At 32.2% G+C, this 7,642-nt stretch overlaps 1 long non-coding RNA gene across 4 annotated transcripts; it reads right to left on the bottom strand.

Annotated features, from left to right (window-relative positions):
• Positions 1-3,127: 3,127 nt before the first annotated feature.
• Positions 3,128-5,383, bottom strand: LOC139895757 (uncharacterized). 4 transcript variants are annotated; one of them, XR_011776012.1, is made up of 6 exons: positions 5,317-5,383; positions 5,073-5,137; positions 4,024-4,514; positions 3,774-3,923; positions 3,458-3,628; positions 3,128-3,377 (listed from the first exon to the last, which is right to left on the bottom strand). It is a non-coding gene; the product is annotated as an uncharacterized lncRNA (long non-coding RNA). The 4 variants fall into 4 exon arrangements; XR_011776011.1 differs by having other exon boundaries at positions 3,458-3,602; positions 5,223-5,377; XR_011776010.1 differs by having other exon boundaries at positions 5,223-5,377.
• Between the last annotated feature and the right edge of the window lie 2,259 nt (positions 5,384-7,642).

Here is a 7,642-nt window from a genome sequence, read left to right on the forward strand (position 1 = left end):
AGATGTAACCAATCAATCACAAGTGATTGATGTAGCATCGGAAGAGAACAGAAAACAAGAAATCGGCAGAACAGCAACAAGCAGACAAACACTAAACCCTAACCCTAATTTGAGAAAAAATTAGGGTTTTCAGCAACAAACGATAGATTGAGAAATCTATCGAATAAACCAACACAAGCAGCCACAGTAAGACAAGAACCACCAAGAAATCCTTCGATTTAAGATAAAATCGAAAAAAATCCCCAAAAAATCTTCGAACCCTAGAAATCCAGAAACGAAGAATAATCACCACGATCGGCCGTGACGCTCTGATACCATGTAAAAATTCTATTCAACCACAATATAACTTCAATAATTGAAGCTAGAACAATCAATAACCAAGATTCAATCGTTCGAACAGAAACACCAAATCAGAAACCAATCTCCTAAACTATTACAATAATGAGTGTCAAAATTGAAGTATCAAATACAATAAAACAAATTACACATCAAGATGATGTTATAGATCAGAAATCAGAAAACCCTAAAATTGTTTTTAGAGAGAGATAAATCGGCTGTGTATTTGAGATGAAAAATGGTTGAATGATTAAAATAAGAATAATAAAATCCTTATATACTCCAGCAAACCGCCATGCTTCTTGGGTTTCTTTCTTGATAAATCCAATAACATTGAGTCCACTAAGTCATTAAGCCCAATACAGCAACAACTTTCAAAGTGAGCAAAAACTGGTCCTTCCACAATAAGAAACTGCTGCAGGAAGTACCTGCACATTCTTGCAACAACAAATAAGAACTCTAAACTTAACAAGAAACAAACTAAGCTTGTTAAAATGTAATACATTTTCAACAATTCTAAAACATTTAGTTGCGTCAATATTTGGGTTGAACGAGCAATACTGTTTGCTTTCTTATCCCTTATCCAAGAATTAACTCTAGCTTTAACAAGTTTCAACTTCTCTTGGAAAGAATTCCCAAACGTTGCATTAGAATCAAACACAGATTTAACAATTTCATCTAACCCCTCATATTGTATCCATGAATGAAAGAACTTGAACGGGGTCGGTCCAAAATCAATCTTTTGTCTATGGAGAAGGATAGGAGTATGATCCGACCAACCTCTCTTCAAAGCCGTTAGTCTCAAATCCGAGAACAAATCAAGCACATTATGGGAGACTAAGGCTCTATCAATGTAACTTAACTTGGATCCTGTTTTATTAATCCATGTATATTTGGCACCACATAATGGAATATCAAATAACTCAGAATTAGTAAGAAATGAGTTAAAGAGATCAGCTTCATTACACTATTAAATAACGATCCTAGACGTTCATTTTCATTTTTCACTTCATTTAAATCACCAACAAGAACATAATAACCAATATGAGAGTTACGGAAATCCAATTAATTAAACGAAAGTCTAGATTTAGCACCCAAATCTTGTGGCCCATATACATTGATCATGTAAAAATCGTCATCCGAAAATCGCCATTTACCTTTGACAATAACATAATTATCATCCCACCAAATTCTTTCTTTAACAAATGAAAAAGGATCCCATATGGAAATGATTCCACCCGACATACCACGAGATAGACTACAAGCAAAATCAAACAAAAAATTTCCCCACATTGATTTAATTCGAAAAAGTTCTAACCGGATCATTTTGGTCTCTTGAATACATAAGAATTGGACATTATTTTCACGACACAATTCCTTAACCCAATTACGTTTTCGCCATATTTTGCTCCCCCATAAATTCAATGATAACACATTCATTGTAAATTTATGAAACCTCCTCGATCCGCAAGTAAAGCTGCAAATGAACGTCTACAATCACTTTCATTATAACCCAACTTAATTCCCAATTCCACCATCTTATTTAATTCATATTCTTTAGATGAACCAAAAGAAGATGATGAATTGTTACCAGCAACATCTTTCTGTAAATGACACTCAAACCCTGGAGGTTTGCCTAGTGAAGACTTTGAATTCTTAGAAGATTCTGTGGATACATCTCTTTGAACACCATCCTTTTAATGAAGCAAATCATTCTCCTTATAACCTCCATCCACTTCTTCATCAAAATAATTCACACCATCTTCTGAAAGTTTATCAACGGAATCATCATCATCCTCTTCAACAGTAAGAGGATAATTAAGAGACCAAGTACTTTTTTCATGAACAAATGCCTTGTAAGTAACACCACTAATTGTAACTTCAACATCTTCCATAATAGGGTGTTTTATGTTAGTAGAAATGCAACATTTACCAACACTTAGTGGACCGTACTGTTCACTTTCGAAGAACATGAACTTCCCAAACAAGTTTGCGACCCTTTTGTATGTCTCGGCTTTCCAAGCAGATAATGGTAGTCCATTGATTTCTATCCAAATCATGCGTTCGTCGATAGTAAACTCTCCTGATATATCTTTGATTATCGAGAACATAGAATTCATGAATTGATTTTCTTTGAAAGAAATGCACGAGGCGGGGTTAGAAAAAGTTAACCATAACAAATGACCGCCAATATGGATTACCTTGATATCATTGAATCCTTCATTGACACAGACACGATGAACATTATGAATAGAAATCAATTCTTTACATTTAACAACCAAAATCTCCTGATGATTAGATGTTTGATGCAAATCATCTCACTACAACAAAATGGTAGGTTATACACACTTATTAAGAAGTATACTAACATTCAAAAGTGTGAAGAACATCGAAGTTCACACTTGGCCAAGGTGTGAGCTATTTGGGCGTTACAAAATTTTCAGCATATTTAAACGTGATTATACTTAAATAATGTTCACCCTTTCAAGTGTGAGGACATGTAAAAATAGTTCACACTTTTACATGTGGCACTCTTTATCAAATTGTTCACATTTGTAAATGCGAGAATAACGTTTTACACCACCAAGTGTGAAGTTTTTGACATCTCTCATCTGAGTTGCTCACACTTCTAGGTGTGAAGTTTTTTACTTATTCCCAGTTTTGATATATATATATATATATATATATATATATATATATATATATATATATATATATATATATATAGAATAGTTATTAAATAAATAGTAATGGAATGTTTAAGAAAAAACGAATATTATTAATATCCATTAAATATACACAATCTAACATATATACAGGTTATTCAGGTTTATAATAACCCAATTCAACATCTTTCATGCACATCAATGGGCCAACATACAATTGCTAGACAACATGTTACCCTTTCACACTAATAAATCCTATCACTCAAGCTTGCCATGTACCCATGAAGACGATTAACGTCTTCAATCTGCAGCTACAACAGAGCTTCAATCAAAGGCTTCAGCAGAATAGCAGAATCTCAGAACGAATCATCATACCTAAATCACATGTATACAAAACTGAAAAGAACTGAAAATATAAAGAGCAAACGAGAAATGAGAACTAAAATTTTACTAACTCATTTTCAAGGATAATAACAGGTCTCTCCAATTGTAGCTTTTAGAAGTCCACATCTTTAGAAGAGTAAGGGACAAGAACTTTCAAACTAGGTACTCCACCTAACTATGCTGAATGGAGATCTTTTATGCAATCGGTTTATACGTCTGATAAGTAGGATTCATAATCAACACTAAAATTTTGTAAGAAGAAAAATTAAGATTGAATCAGTGATGAACGCTACGTATCTACTATATTCATTGGTTATGACCTTAAACTTCACATGGCGTACAGAATTAGAGGTCAATTAACTAAAACTGATATTATACTAAATATACCTGGCAATTGTGTTGGGTTGGCTGGGTTTGGGTCCAAGCAGGTAAGTCCCTTCAACAATACACATGGAAACTGTGTCCCTTAGTTCTTCGTGGTATTGAACTTAATCCACAGTCATTGGCAACCACCCAACTATACATGCTCAAAACCAGCTGCAAAGGTGTTGCCATGATTAATACAGAAGAAATTAGTAAAAACAGAAATAACAATATAACAAAGATAATTTAAAGTTTATACTGTTGACATCAATACCTGAAATGTAAATGGACGATTTCAACTATCATCAGATTCCTAAGCTTCTACAAGCACATCCTTATCGTGCCTATAATCTTCCAAATTTCCATTGTTTTTATTTCCTTGTCGTGTTCAATAAAATCAATCAGACTTTCTAGAGAAATATGCCAACAATTGAGTTCCTCAGATTCCTTAGCTTCTTAAAGCACATCCTAATCACTAAACCATCAACCTTATGTCAAATGTTCAATTTAGAGATATACCAAAACATGCTCTTGACATATATTACTCCAAAGCATGTATATATAATTGCTAAAAGAAATTGAATACTATAGATAACCGAAAATGTGCAATTTATACTACTAAAGTGTCAAAGAAACACCATTTCACAAGTCTTCCCATTTACAACTCTTGGAAGAAGAGGCTTGTGGATCCCTCACCAAATGAGTGTAAAACTACTAGTTACACTGCAGCTCTGCATAAAAGGGCATGTTCATTCTCTTTCAGACCTGAAAAGAAAAAGCTGTTCTAAAACATCAAAATCTAATCAAGTCACTAATATCATTTTAAGTACAGGTAGTGCATATTATACTACTACGTAATACTAATGTTGTATATATGTTAACACGAGTATTATACTACAATGATAATCTAAATTCAGTGACTATTAGCAACAATGTAAGCATATTAAGTTGAGTATAACAACTGCATTATACTGTCACTTATCCCCAATAAACAAATTACATATGAGAACAAGATTCATTGAAGCCTCTTGTGGACAAATCTATAACTAATTGACACCAGATGCCACTCACTTGTGTTGACTATCTAGAAACTACTAATTGATACACTATGATCATTGCAATTACGATTACAATTTAAATTTACAATTATAATAAAATTAAATTGCCTTTCTTATAAACAAATTATATAATAATAATGAATATGCACAAGATCTAAAGAACTGTAAATTGAAATTATCACATAACTCAACAAAACTTGATCAAACGCATCCTCAATTTGTGAAATCAGAGAAGAATGATATTTAGGTTTTACGATAAACATACCTTTACATCATGATAACTTGATCAACCTGGAGAGATCCAATAATCATTGAAACTTGATCGGATTCCTGATACATATACGATACTATTGACAATTAGGTTGATGTTTAACGATACAATTATAAAACCATTAAATAAATCGACTGTTTTTACCTGTGAGATGAGAAGAATTCTTCAATCGGAATATACATAACGAAGATTATAGAAGTATTAGAGTGTGATGCGAGAGAATTGAAAAAAGACTTACGATTCTTATCGATAAGCAAGCTCTGATGTTCGTGAAAAATAAACCCTAGAATTTGGAACTTCAATTATCAGTAACTGTTTATATTTATATTTGTACATTTCTTATATGTTCACGCTTCATCTAAAACGTGGATTTTTATTGCTTTATTCGTCACAACTAAAAACGTGAGTTTTTTCGTTACAACTAAAAGCGTGAGTTTTTGTTGCTTGTTTCCTAACAGCTAAAAGCGTGAGCATTTTCTTCTAGATTCTTATTCTTAACTTTTATCATTTACAATTCTTCACAGCTAAAAACATGAATAATTAGGTAGAATTTTTCACATTCTAAAATGTGACTAATACTTATTCATACACAAATGAATTTTATTAAAGAATATAAGTTCTTCACACTATCAGATGTGTAAATAAACGTACACACTTATATTTATGAGTATCTTATAATTAATTTTCACACCTTCACCAAATGTGAAGAAAAAAGCGTGGAAAATTGACTAATTTGTTGTAGTGTCTTCTACTAATTCAATCATTTTTGTATCCAAAATAGCAGACTCCTTAACAATTGGTCTTTGTCCTTTAACCACCGAAGCATACGATTGACCACCCTCATTAGGAATGAAATTGTTATTTTTGACTGGGATGAACATCATTTTAGATTGATTATATAGGGTATCTTAATTTCTCCAATGTATTTCTTTTGTGGGCCCCTTCTAAATTTCGCTACAGACACATAAAGATATTGGTTACCCACAATGATATATAGAAGAAAGCATAGAAGCAAGTCTATTAGCGTTTGCCACATCTTTGAATCGAAGGAACCCAAATCTTTTAACGTCTTTGGCTTGTTTTGCTGCTATGTAAACATCAGTAAGAACACTATAGGATTCACACATCAAACGTAAATCCTTTGTATCACATGTTTCAGGAAAATTTGTAACATAAAACGAAGTGATGACGTTGTTTTCAGGAGTTTCTGACCCATGAAACTTTTGTTTAATTCGCTGAATCGACACCCATCCATCAGCCACCCATCTCTAAAGATTTTCCGATCAAAATCGAAAAATTCCGACTTGAATGACGGTTATTTAACAGTCATTGCTCCCTATATATATATATATATATATTACATATGTTATTGCTCCGTATATATAGATAATGTATATATAAAGCATAAATTATAATATTACTCCGTATATTATTTATTAGGGAAATGCTAATGACAACCCTAAGGGTTGTCATTAAGACCGAGTTTAACGCACGCGTGTTAGTACCCGTGCTTGCCTAACACGCCTATAGCCCTAGCGTGTTTGTTTGTGTGCTTCTGGCGTGCGTCAAACTGGCACTTAGAAGCAAGCAGCGTGCCACAATTTTCCTTTTTTTTTATTGGTCAGTTTTTTTATTTTTAATTGTTTTTTATCCACTATTTCACCAAACTTCCAATCAGAGTTTAACACATCACCCAACACGCCACTTAACACTCCACCCCATTATTTACCATTTTACTAGCACGCTCATCAAGCACCTCACCCCCACCCAGCAACACGCCAACATGCCACTTCAGGGATAAAGATGGTCTAAGAGATTTGTACATGCATTTTTTGATTGTACATTTTAAATAATCATCTAGTTTCATGAAAAAAAACTACCTCTAACTTACAAATATACCACTATTTTTACATTAAAAAAACTTGCTAATGACAACCCCGTTGTCATTAGTATTTCCCTATTTATTATATGTACATTTATTGTTAGTAATAAGGTATAAAAATAAAAAGAGTTAATTATGCTATTGGTCCCTGTGGTTTAACTAAAATTATACCAGTAGTCCTTTTCTTTTCAAAATTATACCAGTAGTCCTTGTGGTTTTCAAAATGAATGGCGATGGTCCAAAACTAAATGTTAGTTAATTAATTAACGGATTAAATCAACTGGCATTATATTTAGGACCATCACTGTAAAAAAACTAGACAACTACATTTTTATTATATATAATAATACTTCATACTTCATAAAATAATACGGAGTGTATAATAAATTTTCATTTCACAAGTAACATGACAGGTTACGATGAAGCTCTTCCAAAAAATCATTTTTACCTTCATCTTCATTTCCATCTCCATTTTCATTAATTCATAAACCTAAAATTTTTAACCACCCAAAAACAAAAAACCTTAACAATACTAAAAATCATTCTAAATAAAAACTCATTTTTTATACTCCGTAACTATCCTTAAATCAAAATTAATTCAAACTTAAATTAAAAACTCATTTTTTATTAGTAATCCAAATTAATATTTAATATTTGTAATTATTGTTACAGCTTATATTAT

Source organism: Rutidosis leptorrhynchoides, chromosome 3 (assembly GCF_046630445.1).
Source record: "Rutidosis leptorrhynchoides isolate AG116_Rl617_1_P2 chromosome 3, CSIRO_AGI_Rlap_v1, whole genome shotgun sequence".
NCBI lineage: Eukaryota > Viridiplantae > Streptophyta > Magnoliopsida > Asterales > Asteraceae > Rutidosis > Rutidosis leptorrhynchoides.